The sequence below is a fragment of the Felis catus genome, chromosome C1, assembly GCF_018350175.1.
Source record: "Felis catus isolate Fca126 chromosome C1, F.catus_Fca126_mat1.0, whole genome shotgun sequence".
Taxonomy (NCBI): domain Eukaryota; kingdom Metazoa; phylum Chordata; class Mammalia; order Carnivora; family Felidae; genus Felis; species Felis catus.
Window position 1 is genome coordinate 198,508,541 of NC_058375.1, and position 23,927 is coordinate 198,532,467.

At 35.4% G+C, this 23,927-nt stretch overlaps 1 protein-coding gene across 5 annotated transcripts in view; it reads left to right on the top strand.

Annotated features, from left to right (window-relative positions):
• Positions 1-23,927, top strand: part of SPAG16 (sperm associated antigen 16) — a 997,079-nt gene that overhangs the window by 553,644 nt on the left and 419,508 nt on the right. The gene's annotated exons all lie outside the window — the stretch shown is intronic.

Sequence of the window (23,927 nt, forward strand, 5' to 3'; positions counted from 1 at the left end):
TACTATGATGACACAAAATAAACATTAAAAGAAGAAATATGAATTATAAAAATTAATTTTAAAATTTTTCTAAGTATAGCAGAAATATAGAGTGTTTATGAATTCAAGTTTACAATAGTAACATGTTCCTTTAAGCTAAATAAAATATTCAAAATCAAAATAGCAACATAGCAAGCCTTCCATGATTTCACTAGTTCCTAATTTAAATAGTTATACAATATAAAAAAGACAGAAGTACATAAAACACAGAAAATAGGATAAGGAGCAAAAGAATGTCTCAGCGAGGCTTAGTTTTCACTCTTAATTTGATTTATTTATATTCTTATTTTTTCCAGAAAAGATTTAAACAAGCTCACAAGGATAAAATATGACAAAAACATATAAACTAAAGTTGAAGAAATGGATAAATATTGAGGAGAGACGATGGAACCAGAAATAAACTGAAATGCATGTTATAATAACTCATTTCTTAATACTGAGTCACACTTTTAACTTTAAGCTTTCAAATAGCCAGGAAATAATTTGTCTTTCATTTGTAAAATTGAGAATATTTGAGAAGCACTCAAACCTGATATTTAAGAAAAAAGAAAAAAACCCACACAATTATTAGTACTAAAGGAGGATTTTAATTGATGAAGCTCATCAGAGAACATAGGTACATTAAATGGTGTTCTCAACAAATCCTTATTATAGGTACAACGATAAATTAAAAAGGGTATGTTCCCATAATGCATAAATATATTCTAAGAACATCACCTAGGGTCAATCATTTAGGCATAATCCAAGGGATTACCAATTGGGAAACACCAGACTTCTCTCAGAAAATTGTTTTGAATCTATTTTAAACTATGGAGAAATTCAAGAAAAGCTAAATATGATAATAGGATACAAAAACGCACTGAAGATAAATTAAGAGAGTAACTGATATTGAAGAAAATAAAAATAGTGATAGAAAGGGCACACATTAAAGGGCATTACAGAATGCAAAAAAAGTATATAAAAAGTTTTAAGGATTATAATAAATAAGAAGAACAGAGAATGTGGAGCTCTAAACTCCAGAAAATAAATATTTCCAAGGTGGGTCTGGAGGTAGGGAATAGAGAAACTTAGATTAATAGATTAATCATAGGGTTTTCCTATAACAAAATTGTAAATTACACATGGAACTCTTATGATTTCTAAAATTTCTGTTTAAAGAATATAAATATAAAATTAGATCAGCACTGGAAAATCCCATGTGCATAGTATATTATGTGGATATAGCACATTTGTGTATGTATTCATTAGTTGATGGATATTTGAAATGTTTTCACTTTTTGACTATTTCAAATTATGCTGCTATGGGACATATGTTTTTATATCTTTTGGATTTAAATCTAGGAGTGGTATTGCTGGGTCACATGGTAATTCTATATTTAACATTTAGAAGAATAGCCAAATTATTTTTCAAGGCAGCTACACTGTTTACATTCCTACCAGAAATATATATGGGTAACCATTTGTCCACATCCGTGCTGATATATTATTATTATTTTAATTTCAATTTTTATTTTTATTTTTACTATTACTATTTTATTAGTGTTTCATTGGGGGTTTTTTCATAACATGGTGTTGATATGCATTTTCCTAAGGATAGTAATGCTGACCATCTTTCCATGTGCTTATTAGCCATTTGTATATATTCTTTGTATTAATATAGAACCACAATTATTTCCCATTTTGATTGAATTATTTAACTTTGTTGAATTTTAAGATTTATGTACATATTTATTTATATATTAAATATCTTTATATATTATCAGACATATGATTTTCAAATATTTTTTATTATTTTGTGAGTTATCTGTTCACTTTTTTGATAATATCATATTCTGAAAAAAATGCTTTTAGTTTTGATTAAGTCTAATTTATCAATAATTTTTTTATTGCTTATATTTTTGGTGTTGCATCTAAGGAAAAGCCAAAGCCAAGATCATAAACATTTGTTAAGTTTCTAATGTTTTCTAATAATTATATAAATTTCTTTTTTATGATTAGATCTATAATATGTTTGGGGTTAATTTTAATATATGGTATAAGTAGTCCAAATTTATCCTTTTACACGTGGATATCCAGTTCCAAATTCAGTTGAAAATCACTCGTTGAAATTCTGTTATTTATAGGGGATTCTGGGTGGCACAGTCAGAGAGTGTCCAACTTTGGCCCAGATCATCTTACAGATCCCTCATCAGGCTTTGCACTGACAGAGTGGAGCCTGCTTTGGATTTTCTGTTTCCTTCTGTCTCTGCTCCTTCCTTCCTACCTTCTTCTCTCTCTCTCAAAAATAAATAAACATTAAAAAAAACTTAAAGGGCACCTGGATGACTCAGTTGACTAAGAATCTGACTCTGGATAGTATCAACATTTTAACAGTATTTGTTCTTCCAATCCATGAGCATGGAATGTTTTTCCATTTCTTTGAGTGTTCTTTAGTTTCTCTTATAAGCTTTCTATAATTTTCAGCATACAGATCTTTTACCTCTTTGGTTAGGTTTATTCCTAGGTATTTTATGTTTTTTGATGCAATTGATTCCCTGATGTCTCTTTCTTTTGCTTCATTATTGGTATATGGAAATGCAATGGCTTTCTGTACATTGATTTTATATCCTGTGACTTTGCTGAATTCCTATACCAGCTCTGGCAGTTTTTTGGTGGAGTCTTTCAGGTTTTCCACTTAATTTTTTTTTAATGTTTATTTTTCAGAGAGAGACAGAGAGACAGAGTGCAAGCAGGGGAGGGGCTGAGAGAGAGGGAGACACAGAATCCAAAGCAGGCTTCAGGCTCCCAGCTGTCAGCACAGAGCCCAACATGGAGCTCGAACTCATGGACCATGAGATCATGACCTGAGCCGAAGTCAGATGCTTAACTGACTGAGCCACCGAGGCACCCCTCAGGTTTTCCACTTAGAGTATCACGTCATCTGCAAAGAGTGAAAGTTTGACTTCTTCTTTGCCAATTTGGCTGCCTTTTATTTCGTTTTGTTGTCTGATTCCTGAGGCTAGGGCTTCTAGCATTATGTTTAACAACAAGTGGTTAGAGTGGACATCCCTGTCTGGTTCCTGATCTCAGAGGGAAACCTCTGAGTTTTTCCCCATTGAAGATGATATTAGCTGTGGGCCTTTCATATATGGCTTTTATGATGTTAAGGATGTTCCTTCTATCCTGACTTTCTTGAGGGTTTGTATGAAGGAAGGATGCTGTATTTTGTCAAATGCTTTTTCTGCATCATTGACAAGATAACATGGTTCTTATCCTTTATTCCATTAATGCGATGTATCACATTGATGGATTTGCAAAGATTGAACCAGCCCTGCAACCCAGGAATGAATCCCACTTGATCATTGTGAATAATTATTTTAATGTACTGTGGAATTAGATTTACTAGTATCTTGAGGATGTTTGCATCCATGTTGATATCCATCCATCAAGGATATTGGCCTGTAATTCTCCTTTTTAGTGGGATCCTTTGCTGGTTTGGGAATCAAGATAATGCTGGCTTCATAGAATGAGTCTGGAAGCTTTCCTTCTGTGTCTACATTTTTAAAAGAATAGGTATTAATATTAACTCTGCTTTAAATTTCTGGTAGAATTCCCCTGGGAAGCCATCTGGCCCAAGACTCTTATTTGTTGGGAGATTTTTGATAACTGATTCAATTTCTTTGCTAGTTATGGGTCTGTTCAAATTTTCTGTTTCTTCCTGTTTCAGTTTTGGTAGTGTGTGAGTATCTAGGAATTTGTCCATTTCTTCCAGGTTGTCCAGCTTGTTGGAATATAATTTTTCATAGTATTCTCTAATAATTGTATTTCTGTGGTATTGGTTGTGATCTCTCCTCTTTCATTTGTGATTTTAACTATTTGGGTTCTCTCTTTTCTTTTTGAAAAGTCTGGTTAGGGGTTTATCAATTTTGTTTATTCTTTCAAAAAACCAATTCTTAGATTCATTGATCTGTTCTACTGTGTTTTTGGAGTCTATATTGTTTATTTATGCTCTAATCTTTATTATTATTTTCTTCTGCTGGCTTTTGTCTTTCTTTGCTGCTGCCTTTCTAGTTTTTTCTAGGTATAAGGTTAGGTTGTATATTTGGGACCTTTCTTGCTTCTTGAGATGGGCCTGAATTGCAATGTATTTTCATGCTAGGACTGCCTTTGCTGCATCCCAAAGGGTTTGGACTATTGTGTTATCATTTTCATTTGCTTCCATATATTTTTAAATGTCTTCTTTAATTTCCTGGTTGACCCATTAATTCTTTAGTAGGATGTTCTTTAACCTCCATGTATTTGGGTGCTTTCAACATTTTTTCTTGGGGTTATATTTCAAGTTTCATCACATTGTGACCTGAAAATATACATGGTATGATCTCAATCTTTTTATACTTGTTGAGGGATGTTTTGTGAGCCAGTATATGATCTATTTTGGAGAATGTTCCATGTGCACTGGAGAAGAATATGTATTTTGCTGCTTTAGGATGAAAAGTTCTGAATATATCTATTAACTCCATCTGGTCTAATGTCTCATTCAGAGCCATTGTTTCCTTATTGATTTTTTGCCTATATGATCTGTCCATTGTTGTAAGTGGAGTATTAAAGTCCCCTACAATCATGGTATTATTATCTATACATTAGTTTATGTTTGTGGTTAACTGATTTATATATTTAGGTGCTTCACATTGGGGGCATAAACATTTATAGTTGTTAGCTCCTCTTGATGGATATACCCCTTAATTATGATATAATGCCCTTCTTCATCTCTTATTACATCCTGTGTTTTAAAATCTAGTTTGTCTGATATAAGTATGGCTAGTCTGGCTTTCCTTGAAGTCCATTAGCGTGATAGACAGTTCTCCACCCTCTCACTTTCAATCTGTAGGTCTTCTCAGGTTTAAAATGAGTCTCTTATAGGAAGCATATAGGTGGATCTTGTTTTGTTTTGTTTTGTTTTGTTTTTTTATCCATTCTGATACCCTGTCTTTGGTTAGGGAATTTGATCCGTTTACAATCAGAGTGATTATTGAAAGATACGGATTTAGTGCATTCTCTTATCTGTAGATTTCATACTTGTGGTGATGTCTCTGGTCCTTTTTAGTCTTTGTTGGTTTCCATGCACAGAGTCCCCCTTAGGATCTCCTGTGGGGCTGGTTTAGTGGTCAGGAACTCCTTTAGTTTTTGTCTGGGAAAGCCTTTATCTCTCCTTCTATTCTGAATGGCAGCCTTGCTGAATAAAGGATTCTTGGCTGCATATTTTTCCTATTCAGCACATTGAATATTTCCTGCCACTCCCTTCTGGCCTACCAAGTTTCATTTGACAGGTCTGCTACTACCCTTGTGTGTGTGCCTTTGTAGGTTTAGGACTGTTTGTCCCTAGCTGCTTTCTGAATTCTCTCTTTATCTTTGTATTTTGCCAGTTTCACTATAATATATCATGGTGTTGGCTTGTTTTTGTTGATTTCTGTGTCTTTTGGACTTGGATGCCTGTTTCCTTCTCAAGATTGGGAAGTTGTCAGCTATAATTTGTTCAAATAAATCTTCTATCCCTTTCTTTCACTCTTCTTCTGGATCTCCTATGATACAGATGTTGTTTCTTTTATGAAATCACTTAGCTCTCTAATTCTCCCCTCATGATCTAGTAATTTCCTTTCCCTCTTTTTTTCAACTTCATAATTTTATCTTCTATTTCACCTATTCTCTCCTCTGCTTCTTCCATCCTCACTGTCACTGTATGTAATTTATTTTGCATCTCATTTACAACATTTCTTAATTCATCATGACTGTTTCTTAGGTCTTTGGTCTCTGCAGCAATAGATTCTCTGCTGTTTTTGCTTTGTTCAAGGCCAGATATTAGTCTTATGACTGTTATTCTAAATTTATTGTTCAGATATATTGTTTATATGTGTTTAGAAGGTATAAAAAGAATAGAATAAAAACTGCCTGATTAAACACACAGAGAAGATATATATATATATATATATATATATATATAATGTTATATATATGTTATATATATGTTATATATATATATGTTATATATATGTTATATATATATAAAATGTTATATATGTATTATATTATATTATAAATATGTATAATATAAATTGACCCAGGGGTGACTGGGTGACTCAGTCGGTAAGCATCAGACTTCAGCTCAGGTCATGACCTCGTGGTTTGTGAGTTCGAGCCCTGCATTGGGCTCTGTGCTGACAGCTTAGAACCTGGAGACTGCTTCAGATTCTGTGTTTCCCCCTCTCTATGCCCCTCCCCTGCTCACGTGGTGTATCTCTCTGTCTCTCGATAGTAAATAAATGTTAAAAATAAATAAATAATAAATTGACCCAAAACAAGTAAGAAACTATGAGCCTTATTCCAAAAGAAAAAAAGAAGAGGATAAAATGAAAAAGAAAAGAGAGAACAAAGAGACTAACCAATAACAGATAGACAAATAGACAGACAAAAACAAAAAACAGTTGTCTGTTAGTGCCTTGGACCAGTGGCTGTGCTAGTCTGGAGAAGAGGCCGGCTATGTTGGGTCAGTCCTCCTCCAGTAGATAAGCAGTTACCAGGCACAGAGGGATAGGGTTTGATGTAAGTGGGTCCCACCTCTGCTGGAGGCCACTGTGATGCTCTCTGAAGTCCTACTGTGTTAGTGATGGGGAGAAAAATGGTGACACCCCAATCTCTCCTCCCTGTACTGGGTGTCTCAAACCACACTGTTCAGGCAGCCCTATACAGAGTAGCTTGGGTGGCCTGCTTGCCCTGCTCTGTGGTTTCCCTCCTGCTCCTCCTAGGCACTCAGCTGGGATTCAAAGCCTGATCTCTTAAAGGACCCCATACCACGTGGAACCTCTTCTGGAGTAGCACCACCCAGCTCTGCACATTAAAGGCCTTTGGCTGGTGCGTACAGGGTCTTTTGTCCTTGGAGAGGAAATAAATGCTCTTTGCATGATACTTGAGGAAAGGTCTCTCCCAATGTGCCTGAGATTGCTACTGTGCCCCAGGACTATCTCCTTCCCCCACCAGACACATACACTAAGGTCTGGTTTTGCTCCCAAGAAAGTCACTTACTTTTACTTTTTAAACTTCAGAATTTCAGCCCTGGCCTGTTTGCAAAATGGAAACCGGCACTCCCTGTATTTCTTGCTTCCCAGTCCGTTGTCCAGAGGGGTTTTCCTCTTGTGCTAACTCAAAACTCTAATTTCACAGCCCCTCTATCTTTCTCTACCTTTTATCTCCACCAGAGGGGTTCCCTCCCATCTGTGCCTATGCCATTTTGTCTCCCCTAATTCACATACATGCACTTCAGTTCTGCTCAAGCTGTCTTCCTCCACCTGTGGAGATGTTTCTGCCACTCTGGGGATTGATTTCCTGGGTATTTCAACTGATTTGACCTTAATACAGCTGTGTTTGAGGGGCGAGGGAAATCAGAGTCCCCCTACTTTTCAGCCATCATAACCTCAATCCTGTTTCTGTAATTTAATAAAACAAAATTGATTTTAATTTTTTTCAGGGACAATACCACATAAGAAAATTGACAAAGGATTCACAGCGAGAAACAATAGAGTAGAAACTGATTCATTATCTATTAAATATACAATGTGAAAAGTATATAAAAATGTATCTAAAGCTATTATAACTAATATAGGAGCTTAGACAATTAGTGAATGTTTGGGGAAAAAAACAAGTTTAAATCCTAATTTTACTGTATAAACCAAAAATGTCAATGAATTAAAGACTTAAAAGCATATGTATGTATTATAAGTACAACAAAACCTTGGTTTGCTAGCATAATTTGTTCTGGAAACATGCTTCTAATCCAAAGCACTAGTATATCAAAGCAAATTTCAAGAACCATTGGCTCAGTTGTGATCATGTGACATTGGGTGTCATGTACTACTCACAAGACATGCAAGACATTGCTCTTTTATCAACTTAAAATTTATTACTAATGCTTGTCTTGTCGAACACTCTCAGAACAAGTTACTTGGAACCCAAGGTTTTACTGTATAATAAACATTAACTTGTTTCGGAGGGATCCTGGGAAGATGATGGCGTAGGAGGAAGTTGGGCTCACCACGCGTCCTGCTGATCACTTAGATTCCACCTACACCTGCCTAAATAACTCAGAAAACCGCCAGAAGACTAGTAGAACGGAGTCTCCAGAGCCAAGCACAGACGAGAGGCCCACGGAAGAGGGTAGGAAGGGCGGAGAGGCGGTGCGTGCTCCACGGACTGGCGGGAGGGAGCCGGGGCGGAGGGGCGGCCCGCTGGCCAAGCAGAGCCCCCGAGTCTGGCTTGCAAAAGCAGAGGGGCCAGATGGAGTGTGTTCAGACAGCAAGCGGGATTTGACATCTGGAAGGTTATAAGCTAACAGCTCTGCTTGGAGAACGAGAGGGGTGGAGGACAACGGGAGGGAGAGTTGTTGAGTCCCGGAGGACAGAGCTCAGCTTGGCGGGGAACAAAGGCACTCGCCAGCACCATCTCCCTCGCCCATCCCCCAGCCAAAATCCCAAAGGGAACCAGTTCCTGCCAGGGAACTTGCTTGGACCGAGCAAACACCCAAAGCTGTGCTTCTGTGGATCCATCCCTCAGGCAGGTCTGACTCCCTCCCGGTGCCGCAGGGCCCCTTCCGAAGCGGATCTCCGAAGGAAAAGTGGAAAAGGGAGCTGAGCCTGCCCCTCCCGCCCCCGTGCACCTTGCCGATCCACCCCAGCTAATACGCCAGATCCCCAGCACCACAAGCCTGGCAGTGTGCAAGTAGCCCAGATGGGCCACACCACCCCACAGTGAATCCCGCCCCTAGGAGAGGGGAAGAGAAGGCACACACCAGTCTGACTGTGGCCCCAGTGGTGGGCTGGGGGCAGACATCAGGTCTGACTGTGGCCCCGCCCACCAACGCAAGTTATTCAAGACAGCACAGGGGAAGTGTCCTGCAGTTCCGCACCACTCCAGGGACTATCCAAAATGATGAAACGGAAGAATTCCCCTCAGAAAAACGTCCGGGAAATAACAACAGCTAACGAACTGATCAAAAATGATTTAAACAATATAACAGAAAATGAATTTAGAATAATAGTCATAAAATTAATCGCTGGGCTTGAAAAAGTATAAAGGACAGCAGAGAATCTCTTGCTACAGAGATCAAGGGACTAAGGAACAGCCAGAGGAACTAAAAAATGCTATCAACAAGCTGCAAAATAAAATGGAGACAACTACGGCTCGGATTGAAGAGGCAGAGGAGAGAATAGGTGAACTAGAAGATAAAGTTATGGAAAAAAAGAAAGCTGAGAAAAAGAGAGATAAAAAAATCCAGGAGTATGAGGGGAAAATTAGAGAACTAAGTGATGCAATAAAGAGAAATAATCTACACATAATTGGTATTCCAGAGGAGGAAGAGAGAGGGAAAGGTGCTGAAGGGGTACTTGAAGAAATAATAGCTAAGAACTTCCCGGATCTGGGGGAGGAAAAAGGCATTGAAATCCAAGAGGCACAGAGAACTCCCTTCAGACGTAACTTGAATCGATCTTCTGCACGACATATCATAGTGAAACTGGCAAAATACAAGGATAAAGAGAAAATTCTGAAAGCAGCTAGAGATAAACGTGCTCTAACATATAAAGGGAGACCTATAAGACTCGTGACCAATCTCTCTGCTGAAACTTGGCAGGTCAGAAAGGAATGGCAGGAGATCTTCGATGTGATGAACAGAAAAAATATGCAGTTGAGAATCCTTTATCCAGCAAGTCTGTCATTTAGAAGAGGAGAGATAAAGGTCTTCCCAAACAAACAAAAACTGAAGGAATTCGTGACCACTAAACCAGCCCTACAAGAGATCCTAAGGGGGATCCTGTGAGACAAAGTACCAGAGACATCACTACAAGCACGAAACCTACGGACATCACAATGACTCTAAACCCATATCTTTCAATAATAACACTGAATGTAAATGGACTAAATCCTCCAACCAAAAGACACAGGGTATCAGAATGGATGAAAAAACAAGACCCATCTATTTGCTGTCTACAAGAGACTCATTTTAGACCTGAGGACACCTTCAGATTGAGAGTGAGGCAATGGAGAACTATTTATCATGCCACTGGAAGTCAAAAGAAAGCTGGAGTAGCCATACTTATATCAGACAAACTAGATTTTAAATTAAAGCCTGTAACAAGAGATGAAGAAGGGTATTATATAATAATCACAGGGTCTAAACATTAACTTGTTTCATAACAAGAAAAATATCCCTAATTATAGATTATATATAAAATAGAAGCAAAACTTTATGCACTATAAAAGCCTTGTGAAAAATAAATACTACTACAAACATAGCTGAGGGAGTAAGAGAGAGAAAGAGAATTTTTATATATGAAGTGTACATACCAAGACATAACAAAAAGTTACCAATATTCTTTTTATGTCCTAGGTAATTAAGTGATTTTTATTTTCTTTGACATACCTTTACCTATTTTCTAGATCTTCTACAATATACATTTATTTCTTTAATAATTAGATAAATAAGCATTATTAAAAATAATAATGCCTGTTTTAAACCCCATACAGTGTTTGAATGAATTTCCTTAGCGCTTCTTGAATCTTTGCTTGATCGTTTGTCCTCAGTCTTCTGAATCTACCTCTGTTAACTCTGTCTTGGTATTTCATCTTGATTGATAGTGTATGTGGCCTACTATGGCTACCTCTTTTCCTCTGTTTACTAAAGGAAGCATGAAGAGAGGATGGAATTCACACCTGAGAAATGTCCTTTTGCTTCCTTCTGGCTGCAAGCTGCTTGAAGCTCTGGGAGATTCTGTCAGAGCTCACCTTTTGAGCAAGAAGTTTAACAAGACTCAGCAGGAGGTTCTCAGGGTGTTTCAACTTTTGAATAACTTAGTTCAATCTGGTTCTACTTTTCTGCGTAGAAATTCAAGTGGTCTTCATTATTTTTGTGACTTTTATATTAGAGCCTATTATTCACCATATTTAATGCAGCTATCCATAACTTGCACTCTACCCTAAGAACGTAACAACTGCACTAGATCCCCACACTATTTCACATCAAACTGTATTCTGACAAAATTTCCCATCAGCACCCTCTTTATGTTTAACTCCTAAAACATGACAATCAACAAATCTACTTCCCCTTAGGTATCTATTAGGGAATTGTTTTTCTATCACTTTGAATTTTACCCAGTAAAACCTCTCAAATTCAACAAAGCCAAATCTCAAGGTAAATAAAAAGATCAAAGCATAGACCAAAAGAGAGACATGTGTTAAACTCACAGATAAAATAATTTATGAGATTTAAAAATATTCAGTCACCACTGTAGTTATTCAGAGAAAAAAAATCCCTCTTTATTTGTGATTCTAATATTAATTTATGCAGTTTAATACAGAAAAATATATAGATACAGTAAAATTAAAACAAATATAAGCTTTTGTGAAAAGGAGTAAGCTCTAAATTCTACCCTAACCTCTGCTCTGATTACTAAATAAGTGAAGATAATTATAAGTTGTCATCATTTTTTTGTGTTTATTAGAGTTAGCATCTTAGTTTTAGGTTAAATATACAGTGTAGGAGAATATATACCAAGGCTATTTGCATAATCATTGTGTATACTACATTTAAGCCAATTTTATGGAACTTGAAGGACAATAGTATTAAATAACAGGGGTTTATAGTGGTCATGCTTTCTTTTATGGCATATCAAATATTGAATTATTTAATAGCCAATTATTAATGTATTTCAATGTGTAAAGGTAGTCTACTTCAAAATGTCCAATATGTTATATGAAGCTGCCTACAAAGCTATCTCAATTAATTGATTTACGTACAATTTCAAAACATCAACTACTTTCTTTTAAGCCTGTAGTTTTAGGCTCCTACTAATAGAATAGTAAATTTACTGGGTTTAGAATAAGAACTGAATTCAAATTCTATACCTTTGGGCAATGATTTAGCAAAGCTTTTTACCTGATTTCTCTTTTCTACCTAAACTATACAAAACAATGAATTTAAAATTGAAAGACTTAGGGGCACCAAATAAATAAATAAACTTTAAAATAAATAAAGTTGAAAGACTTAAATTTAAATCTTGACTCCATCCAGTGTTACTGTTTTGACATTGGACTACTTGATTTCCAAGACTATTAGCTCTATTTTGTGAAATTAGAATCATATCTATTGCCTTAAGAGAAACAAATGAAAATTAATATAAATCTATTTTATAAATTGCAGAGCTTCTCACTAACTTTTGTACATAGTACATATAAATTTACTGCCTATTTTTATGCTGAGTTCACTTTCCCTTGAAGTGTTCATATCTTAGTGGAGGAGGTAGATACAAGCCGTGTTCATTCAGAGTCAGATAATATGTAGACATGCAAAGTATTATTAGGAGGCCTGCAGAGAAACAGTTCTCTAACCATGGGAGACTTGACAGAAGTGTGAAATTTGAGATGGGGTTTAAAAAGAGAAGAAAAAGGTCTCCAGATAGAGGTAACATCGTGAACTTTGAATGGGAGCAAAAACTACCATCCATAGATGTGGAATGGTGCAAAACTGACCTTGGCTACAGTGTAAGATATACCAGGAAACATGATGGGAACCGAGGGCAAAGAGTTACGGAGGCCGGGTTTGGAGTTTAGACCTTTTTCTTGGTTGAGTGGGGAGCCATTGGAGCTTTGTAATGATTCTTCATCCAGATTATGTCCCATGCCCTATACATCTTTTTTTTTTTTACCTTAAATCTTGTGGCGGTAGAGGATGCCAGGTAGTTAATTTCTAAGACCTGAAACCCTGAACACAAGGGTCATAGTTTAATGAACTGAGTGTGAGTAAAATGTGGAAGAAAAAACACACTTTAGCCAATCTGATTACGATCATTTAACAGTAAAAAAACTACACAATAGTAAAATGTGACAATCAGATAATTCTGAAGGTGTATAACAGGACATTAGTGATAAAAATAGCTGGATAAACTCTTAACTAATTAGGATCTTCAAGCATAATGCTTTAGGAGAATGTACATCTTGGCCTCCTTGAAAATTGGTAGATGTCTTCTTCCCAGTATGCACATGAACCCAGACATTTCACTTACTATGTACATGCATATGTTTATCATGTAGAGTAAGTGCTTTAAAAATATGTTGAACGGATATATGGTAGAGAATATATTTACCCATTAAGCTTACATAATTATCCCTTTCGCTCATAAAACTGACAGAACCATCCTGATTTTCATTAACCATGCTACACTAATCATATTAATGCCATACTTGTTTTGATACCCAAGAAAGTAATTAGGTTGTTTTTGATGATTGTGAATATAATGTGTATTAACAAATTGGTGTATGTCTCATTTCATTTTTTATTTCAATTTAAATGTAATCAACTGATAGTGATCCTAGTAAGCTAGTTAACAATTAAGATAAGTACACTTTATCCTAAGCTTATTTCATTTATTATTTGTAAACATGATTTTAATACATTTTGAAAGATATTAATAACAAATTTTTAAGAAAAATGAAGTTGTTGATAGTCTAAGAATATAGTGAAAATACCTTTACAATCATAACTATTGCATTATTAGTGAAACACTGCAGATAGCTAATGAGATTAAGCACTCTTTCTTTTACCCTCATTGCATGATATATGTTAACTCCTTTAAAAAACTGATGATTTCTGGAATATTTATATATTTTAAACTGAACTATAAGAATTCTTAGAAATTATATATGCCATCTCCTACTTATAGAACTACTACATATACTAGGTGAAATAAAATTAATGTACTAGAGTTTATTATTATGGTAAAATGTATATAACATAAAATTTGATATATTAACCCTTTACAAGCATACAATTTTCAGCGGCACTAATTTTAATTACAATGTTGTGCAACTATCCCTGGAATCTATTTAAATTTTTTTAATGATCTCAAACAGAAATTATACCTCAGAAAGTCAACATTTGGGATTACCATATGATCCAGCAATCCTACTTCTTGATATGGACCCAAAAGATTTGAAAGCAGGGACCCACATACTGATACACATATGTATGTTTAAACTTTTTTAAAATTTGCTTTAAATTTATCTATTTAAATTCAAGTTAGTTAATGTACAGTGTAGTATTGCTTTCAAGACTACAACTCAGTGATTTATCATCATTTACATATAACACCCAGTGCTCATCCCAGCAAGTGTCCTCCTTAATGCCCATTACCCATTTAGCCCATCCTTCACCACCTCACCTCCAGCAGCCCTCAGTTTGTTTTCTGTATTTAAATGTCTCCTAGGGTTTGTTTCCCTAAGCTTCTGTTTTTATCTTATTTTTCCTTCCCTTCCTTTATGTTCATTTGTTGTGTATTTTAAATTACAGATATGAGTGGAATAATATATTTGTCTTTCTCTAACTGACTTATTTCACTTAGCATTATATACTCTAGTTCTATCCACATTGTTGCAAATGGCAAGATTTCATTCTTTTTGATTGCCAAGTAATATTCCATTGTGTGTGTGTTTGTGTGTGTGTGTATACACACACACTATATATAGTGTGCATATATTATATGTATACATATATGTATACATATATATATACATACACACATATATACACATATAATATATATACATATAATTACGTACATATACATATAATATATATACATATGATTCTTTGTCCATTCATCAGTTGATGGGTATTTGAGGTTGGGCTCTGTCCATAATTTGGCTGTTGTTGAAAGTGCTACTATAAACATTGGGGTGCAAATCAGCATTTTTGTTTCCTTTTGATAAACACCCAGTGGTGCAATTGCTGGGTTGTAAGGTAGTTCTGTTTTTTATTTTTTTACATTTATTTATTTTGAAAGGTAGCACAAGCAGGGAGGAGCAGAGAGAGAGAGAAAGGCAGACAGAATCCCAAGTAGGCTCCATGCTGTTAGTGCAGAGCCTGAAGTGGGCTTGGTCCCACAAACAGTGAGACCATGACCTGAGTCAAAATCAAGAGTTGGACATTTAACTGGCTGAGCCACCCAGGTGTCCCTATTTTGAATTTTTTGAGGAACCTCCACACTGTTCTCCAGAATGGCTGCACCAGTTTGCAGTCCCACCAACAGTGCAAAAGTGTTCACCTTTCTCTGTATCCTCACCAACATCTGTTGTTTCCTGAGTTTTTAATTTAAGCCATTCTGACTGATGTGAGGCAGTATCTCACTATGGTTTTGATTTGTGTTTCCCTGATGATGAGTGATGTTGAACATCTTTTCATGTGTGTGTTGGCCATCAGGATGTCTTCTTTGGATAGGTATCTATCCATGTCTTTTGCCCATTTCTTCACTGGATCATTTGGTTTTGGGTGTTGAGTTTGATAAGGTCTTTATAGATTTTGGATATTAACACTTTATCTGAAATGTCATTTGCAAATATCTTCTCCCATTCCATATGTGGCCTTTTAGTTTTGTTTTCTTTGCTATTCAGAAGCTTTTTATCTTGATGAGGTCCCAATAGTTCATTTTTGCTTTTGTTTCCCTTGCATCCAGAGATATGTCAAGTAAGAAGTTGCTGCAGCCAAGGTCAAAGAGGCTGTTGCCTGTTTTCTCCTGTAGGATTTTGACGGTTTCCTGTCTCACATTTAGGTCTTTCATCCATTTTGAGTTTATTTTTGTACATGGTGTAAGAAAGTGGTCATATGTTTAACATTTTGAGAAACCATCAAGCTTTTCCACAACAGCTATACTATTTTACATTTCCACCAGCAATGTGCAGGGTCCTAATTCTCCATACGCTTTCCAATATATATGATTTTCTTGTATCTTGATTATAGCTATCCTTGTAGGTGTGAAGTAGTATCTTGTGGTTTTGATTTGCATTTTCCTAAAGACTAATGATGTTAAGTCTCTTTTCACGTGCTTACTATTTGTATATCTTCTTTATATAAGTGTCTACATAACACCTTTTCCCATTTTTAAAATTTTGTTGTCTTTTTGTTGAGTAGTAGTTCTTTATATATCCTGGATATTAATCCATTGTGTCAATCCTTTAGGTGAACCTGAGCAGGTTAGAGCAGACAAACACAAAAATGTGTTAATAAGGTCAGCTCTGCTGTCTCCAGACCCTGTGCCAGGGTCTTATACTGAGAAGATGGGCCCCCATCTTCAGTACTGCAGGCAAGCCAAACAAGAAAGAATGCTGCCACTTTTTCCTACTCTTTTCGTCTTTCAGCATTCTCTTGGCTGCTTTATACCTTTGACATTTCTAGAATTCTGACAAAATTGAATCTGACAGTTTCTCCTTGTTGTTTAATGTTTTCATGATGAGATAGGTATTTGGGGATGCCTGCTTTGCCATTTTGTTGAAGTCACAGCACTGTACTATATAATTTTATACTTAACTACAGTCACTGGAATTAATAAGTAACCCATGAATTATAAGACATTGTACTAAGCACTGTAGGAGATATACTAGTGGAAAAGTGGCCCTCAGGGAATTTAGAGGCTGATATTACATACATATAAATTCCTGTTATGCAAGGTAGTTTATGACCTACACTAAACCAAGGGAGTTTAGAAAGGATTAATAATGATAACTTTTAAGGTAGACATTGGGATTGAGTAGGATTTTTATAGTAGGTGGTAATGAGGAGAAAAGTTTCAGATGGAAATGGTAGCATAAGCATAAGGAATGAGAACTAGAACAGAGAAGAGTTCTGTTTTATGGGTACATAATCTATTTGTAGAATTTTGGTAGAGAATAGAGGCAGATGATAATTTGTTTTATATTTTATTCAGAAGGCAATGAAAATAAAAGTTTTTAAGCAAAGGAGTGCTATGATTAAAGGTATTGCTTCAGAAGTTTAGTTTGACAATGATATGAAGAATGATTTGAAAACACTAAAGTATGGGTTGAATTGAGATGAGTGTATGTTTCTTAGTAGCTGAATCCTTGTATGTTATGGATGAGTATTTAATAACTACTTCTAATTTAAAATTTTCAAATAAATTGCTTTAAAACTCCAGCATAGTTTAAAAATATAAAACAAATGAAAGCCATTCTCTAGTATTTATTAGTTATCTATCAACAATTTTTGTATATGACATCTAACACAATACAATACATAAGATTATATTTTGCAATAAAAAATTTGTCTTAATGAATAAAGATTTTTCATAACACGAGGCAGGCATATTTTACCCTATTTTTCTTGTAGTAAGTAAGCATCTGTTCCACTGATTTTATTTTATTTATTGATTTATTTTTCAATATATGAAATTTATTGTCAAATTGGTTTCCATACAACACCCAGTGCTCATCCCAAAAGGTGCCCTCCTCAATACCCATCACCCACCCTCTCCTCCCTCCCACCCCCCCATCAACCCTCAGTTTGTTCTCAGTTTTTAAGAGTCTCTTATGCTTTGGCTCTCTCCCACTCTAACCTCTTTTTTTTTTTCCTTCCCCTCCCCCATGGGTTTCTGTTAAGTTTCTTAGGATCCACATAAGAGTGAAAACATATGGTATCTGTCTTTCTCTGTATGGCTTATTTCACTTAGCATCACACTCTCCAGTTCCATCCACGTTGCTACAAAGGGCCATATTTCATTCTTTCTCATTGCCACGTAGTACTCCATTGTGTATATAAACCACAATGTCTTTATCCATTCATCAGTTGATGGACATTTAGGCTCTTTCCATAATTTGGCTATTGTTGAGAGTGCTGCTATAAACATTGGGGTACAAGTGCCCCTATGCATCAGTACTCTTGTATCCCTTGGGTAAATTCCTAGCAGTGCTATTGCTGGGTCATAGGGTAGGTCTATTTTTAATTTCCTGAGGAACCTCCACACTGTTTTCCAGAATGGCTACACCAGTTTGCATTCCCACCAACAGTGCAAGAGGGTTCCCATTTCTCCACATCCTCTCCAGCATCTATAGTCTCCTGATTTGTTCATTTTGGCCACTGACTGGTGTGAGGTGATATCTGAGTTGTTCCACTGACTTTAAAAGTCAACACTGGGGCGCCTGGGTGGCGCAGTCGGTTAAGCGTCCGACTTCAGCCAGGTCACGATCTCACGGTCCGTGAGTTCGAGCCCCGCGTCGGGCTCTGGGCTGATGGCTCGGAGCCTGGAGCCTGTTTCCGATTCTGTGTCTCCCTCTCTCTCTGCCCCTCCCCCGTTCATGCTCTGTCTCTCTCTGTCCCAAAAATAAATAAAAAACATTGAAAAAAAATTTAAAAAAAAATAAAAAAAAAAGTCAACACTGAAATGTGTAAATTAATTCAGTACCTTCTAATGGTAGTATTTTGGCTCTGTATTTAGAAATGGCTAATATTTTCTATTTAAAAAAATTCCAAAATAAGGAGTGTCTGTGTGGCTCAGTTGGTTAAGCATCCGACTTTGGCTCAGGTGTTGATCTCACAGTTCATGAGTTTAAGCCCCTTGTTGGGCTCTGTGCTGACAATGCAAAGCCAAGAGCCTGCTTCAGGTTCTGTGTCTCCTTTTCTCTCTGCCAATCTCTCTCTCTCTCAAAAATAAACATTAACAAAATTTTTAAAATTCCAAAATAATAATTCTATTACATAGATATATGCCACTTAACAATATGCTTTACTTGTGGCATGATTTCTAATTTCTTTTTAATGCCCTACCATATTTTACCTTTATTGGGTACTGAATAAATATTGTTTTCTGACAGGCAAGTATTCAGCAACCATTTTACTAAAACATTTCTCATAGGTGTAGTGAAAATAATTTTCTGTGTTTGATCCTTAAATCTTAATTAATACAAGCTACTCTTCAAATAGCTCTGTTTCAGTCCTTCACAGTGATAAGCAGCATAGTACAACTACAACAAAAATGCTAAGTATCTCTTCAGTGACCACATTTTTTTGGCCTGTATTTTGTGGCTGCTTCCCATCTTCAACAGTTTCTTGCAATACCTAATGAAGACTGAAATGGATTAATCTGTCTCTGAACAGACTGAAAGGAAAAATAATTTCCAAGTAGTATATAGTGACACTAGGTTCTCCATTCTAAGAAGCCATTCGAAACTGGTAGTATGCATTTCTGCTGTTGTTCATCACCAATAGTTAACATAGCTGAAATACCCTCTATAGAATAACATTTAAACCTGACCAGAGATAACATGTATCAGTGTGTAAAAACAATATATCAGGACCTTATCTAGTGGAACTTCACATATCACACGTAAGTTACTTGTCCAAGATATTGATCAGGCCTGTGGATTTTACTCTCTGCTTAAAATTTGTCATTACAGTGGCAAAGGAAAAGAAAAAAAAAATATGTATTCCCACAAAAAAAAAAAAAAAAAACACTAGGAGAACAGATCATCCAAGTGCTAGAAACATTGAGGAGTTTTATAAAATATAGCTCACCTAAAATCAGAGTGAATGAGGAACAACATCAAGAAATTGTTAAACATTAAATGCATAGATATTTACGTCCATCCGTGTATACCTACAACAAAAACAAAAGAGCTTGGGACTCAAGAAATCCATACATAATATGGTGCTGACCATATGTTTCATACTGAAAACATTTCTAAAAATGTTCTATCTAATTAATTAAAATTAAGAGGTGAATAAACACATCTCACATTTAGGTCTTTTATCCATTTAAACTTGTTTTGGTGTATGGTGTAAGAAAGTGGTCCAGTTTCATTCTTCTGCATGTTACTGTCCAGTTTTCCCAACCCCATTTATTGAAGAGACTATCTTTTTCCCACTGGATATTCTTTCCTGGTTTGTTGAACCTGAATTCACCATATAGCTTAGGTCCAGAAATGATTCTGGGTTTCCTATTCTGTTCTATTGATCTATGTGTCTATTTTTGTGTCAGTAATATACTATCTTGGCGACTACAGCTTTGTAATATAACTTGAAGTCCATAATTGTGATGCCTCCAGCTTTGCTTTTCTTTTTCAAGGTTGCATTGACTATTTTGGGTCTTTTGTGGTTCCATTCATATTTTAGGATTGTTTGTTCTACTGAACAATGCTGTTGGTATTTTGATAGGGATTGCATTAAGTGTATAGACTGCTTTGGGTAGTACAGATATTTTAACAATATTTGTTCTTCCAATCCATGAAGCATGGAATGTACTTCCCTTTCTTTGTGTCACCTTCAATTTCTTTCATCAGTGTTTTATAAAAATTTTTCAGAGTAAAGATCTTTCATCTCTTTGGTTTAAGTTTATTCCTAGGTATCTTATTGCTTGTGGTGCAGTTGTAAATGGGATGGGTTCCTTCATTTCTCTTTCTGCCACTTCATTATTGGTGTATAGAAATGGAACAGATTTATGTACATTGATGTTGTATCCTGTGACTTGACTTTACTTTGTATACTGTGATAAAGATGTGATACACACATACATACACACACTGGAATATTACTCAGCCATAAAAAAGAATGAAATCTTGCTATTTACAACCACATAGTTGGAGCTGGAGAGTATTGTGCTAAGTGAAATAAGTCAGAGAAAGACAAATACCATATCCTTTCACTCACACACAGAAACAAAACACAATAGTGAAGGGAAAAAAAGAGAGAGAGAGAGAGGTGGGGTGCCTGGGTGCTCAGTTAAGCATCTGATTCTCGATATCCTCTCAGGTCCTGATCTCACAGTCATGAGACAGAGTCCTGCAATGGACTCTGTGCTGAGCATGGAGCCTACTTGGGATTCTCTCTCTCCCTTTCTCTCTCTGCCCCTTCCCTGCTCACACACTCTCTCTCTCTCTCTCAAAATAAATAAGTAGCCATTAAAAAAGAGAGAGAGAGGCAAATCAAGAAACATACTCAACTATAGAGAACAAACTGATGGTCACCCCAGGGGAGGTGGGTAGGGACATAGTTTAAATAGGTGATGAGGATTAAGGAGTGCACTAGTTATGAGCCCTCGCTGTTGTATGGAAGTGTTAAATCACTATGTTGTACACCTGAAACTAATATTACACTGCATGTTAACTAACTGGAATTTAAATAAAAACTTTAAAAAAGACATAAAAAAGAAACCAACAAACATGTGAATGAAACAGAGAATGACATAAACAAAAGAAGAAAATAACTAAGTTCATATGTATTATTAACATGGGTATTAAATTCCAAGAAAATATTAAATGCTCTAAAAGAGAATAAAAAGAGATTGAAATTATAATGTGGGTCAAATGTCTAAGATTATTTCTATAACAATCTGGAAGAGTTTGAGGGCTTTGGAGAAAGATATGTAAAGCATAATAAATTTATCTCCATACATAGAAATCAATGGATATTGTTTTATTCTTGACCGCTAGTTAAAGAAAAGTATCATTTATAACCTCTTGTTACAGAAAAAAAGAAACAAAACAAAAATCAATATAATAAAGGAAAAAAAAGTTTTTTAGTAAGAAAAATGGAAGCATGAAACAAATTGACAAAATTTCATTAGCTATTACCATATATGTGATCATGCTAAACCTTAAAATCCAAGGACTCTCAGTTTATGTCCATAAAAAACTAAATTTGCTTAGTTCAAAATCCACCTAAACATTATGACACCTAGGTTTCAAAATATTAGGCAAATGCAACTTAAAAACAGATTATGTTAAAGTATCAATAACAAAGTACATTTCAGGAACCATTGTAAATAATATGAGAAAGATACCTATGTAGATGCCATTTAAAATTCACAATATAGATCATTTTCACTAATAGCCAGTGCTTACTGAGTGCTTTCTATATGCCAGTCATTATTTTAAATACTTAGTAGCTGCTCAGGTAACTTTTCATAGTATCTATCTGTTAGGGATCATCATACCCATTTTATGAATGAGGAACCTGAGATAGATAAATTAAGGAACTTCCTTGCTGTGTAGCCAGCAATTTATAGAGGTAGGATTTGACTCTATTCAGACTCTAGAAACTTTGACCTTAATTGTTACATAGCATTATCTCAGCCAACAAGCATCAGATGCCAGAGTAAGATATCATTAAAACAAAACAGCAACATTATTACAAAGAGCCATTGAGAAAACCTCTATCATCATAATAATGATGTTCATATAATAATGTTCTACTCTCTAAGTCCTCAACAGATCAAAATATAAGTAAAATTCAGACTTTAAATATGATACATAATAGCAAGATAGAGATATCAAACGTTCTACCAGAAAAACAAATTGTATATGTCATTTTCAAATACTTACAGAACAGTTACCTGTGTGATAAAGTAATAATGTGCAAAGGCAAAAAAGTAATATCAAAAATTTTAAACAATGGGAATATGCATGTTACATTCTCAGGATGCTGACACAAAACAAGAAATTAACAAAATTTTAACTAAAATATTTAATTACATACCATTTAATTCAATACTCCTAAAATAGACCTAAGAGAATTTAAAAATTTAATTATAGAATTTTTGATTAATGAAGGTAAGTGGCAATATTACATACCAAACTGCAAATGATTATAAGAAAACAATTCTCAAGGACATAACTTACAGGCTTTTATAATTAAGATAGAATATAAGTAAATATATAAAAAACAAAAATAAGTAATATATTCAATAATCTAGAGGAGAAAACAAAATTAACCTATTAGCATATTTGAAAAATTGGAATGTCTAACAAAGAAGGAGAAAATGAAACAGGGAACTAGAGAATTAAAGATGACCACATCATACTTTTTTATAAAGTATTTTTTATAAACTAATTTCAGAAGTGACATACTACCACTTCAGATATATTCTGTAGTCATAATCACTGACGCTGGTATAGTGTGGGAGGCGAACACCAGTAGAGCCCTGGGGGCCCCTTAGCAGTTAGCTACCATAGTATACCCTCTGGCGCCCAATGGTCATGTACCTCTTTTATTTTTTTGTAAGGGATTATATTTGACAATGTTGAAAAGTCTCAGAATCTAATCTAACATCATCTAATCATCTAATCTAATCTAATCTAATCTAATTAGTAGAATCCAATCCAGGATACTACTATTAAGACAACTGAGACAACCCCAGTCTTATGATATAAAACCTCATGGCTTTTCTCCTGCAATAAAATAGGATGCCCTGGAGGTCTACTTCCTTCTGCAGTACTGTTTTCCAGTACACACAATATTTCACTATTGCTGAGCTTGTGAAATCATCATGATTATGTTTTATAGTTTTCCTTTATCCTCTAGACTTCAGTTCACCCTCTGCCATATCTCACTACTATAAATGTTCTAGACTAACAAATTCTCTCTCTGCTTTTCCAAATTACTGTTTTTATTTGCTATAGATGTGTATACTATACAGATAGATTTGTTAGAATAACATGGAAAGTAAGTACTACATTCCAAATGAAACGTGTGGATTTTCCCATATTAGTTAGTTCAGGCTGCCGTAACAAAATACCATAGACTGGGTGGCTTAAAGGACAGAAATTTATTTCTCACACTTCTGGAGGTGGGAAGTCCAAGATCCAGGTTCCAAGTGATTGGATTCCTTAGGAGAACTCTCTTCCTAGCTTTCAGATGGATACATTCTCTCTGTATTCACACGTGGAGAGAGGAAGAAAGGTCTCTAGTGTCTCTTAAAAGAAAACTAATCCTATTAGATCATAGCCCTACCCTCATGACCTCACTTAGCCTTTATTATGCACTTAACGCTAAATTGTCATGTTGAAAGTTAGGGCTTCAAAATAACTGTGGGAGGACATGATTTACCCAATCCTTAGCACTCTATATGAGGAGAAAATGTAGTGCTTGGATTTTGGAATATTATTACTTCCAAAGGGACTTGGTTATTTATGTTATTTTTCTTAATATTAGTCTAGACAGTGAGTTTTCCATATATTTGTGTTCCCAATAAGTAAGTTGCTCACAATATATAGAGTTACATCATTGCCGTTATTTTTTAAATACAAATGGC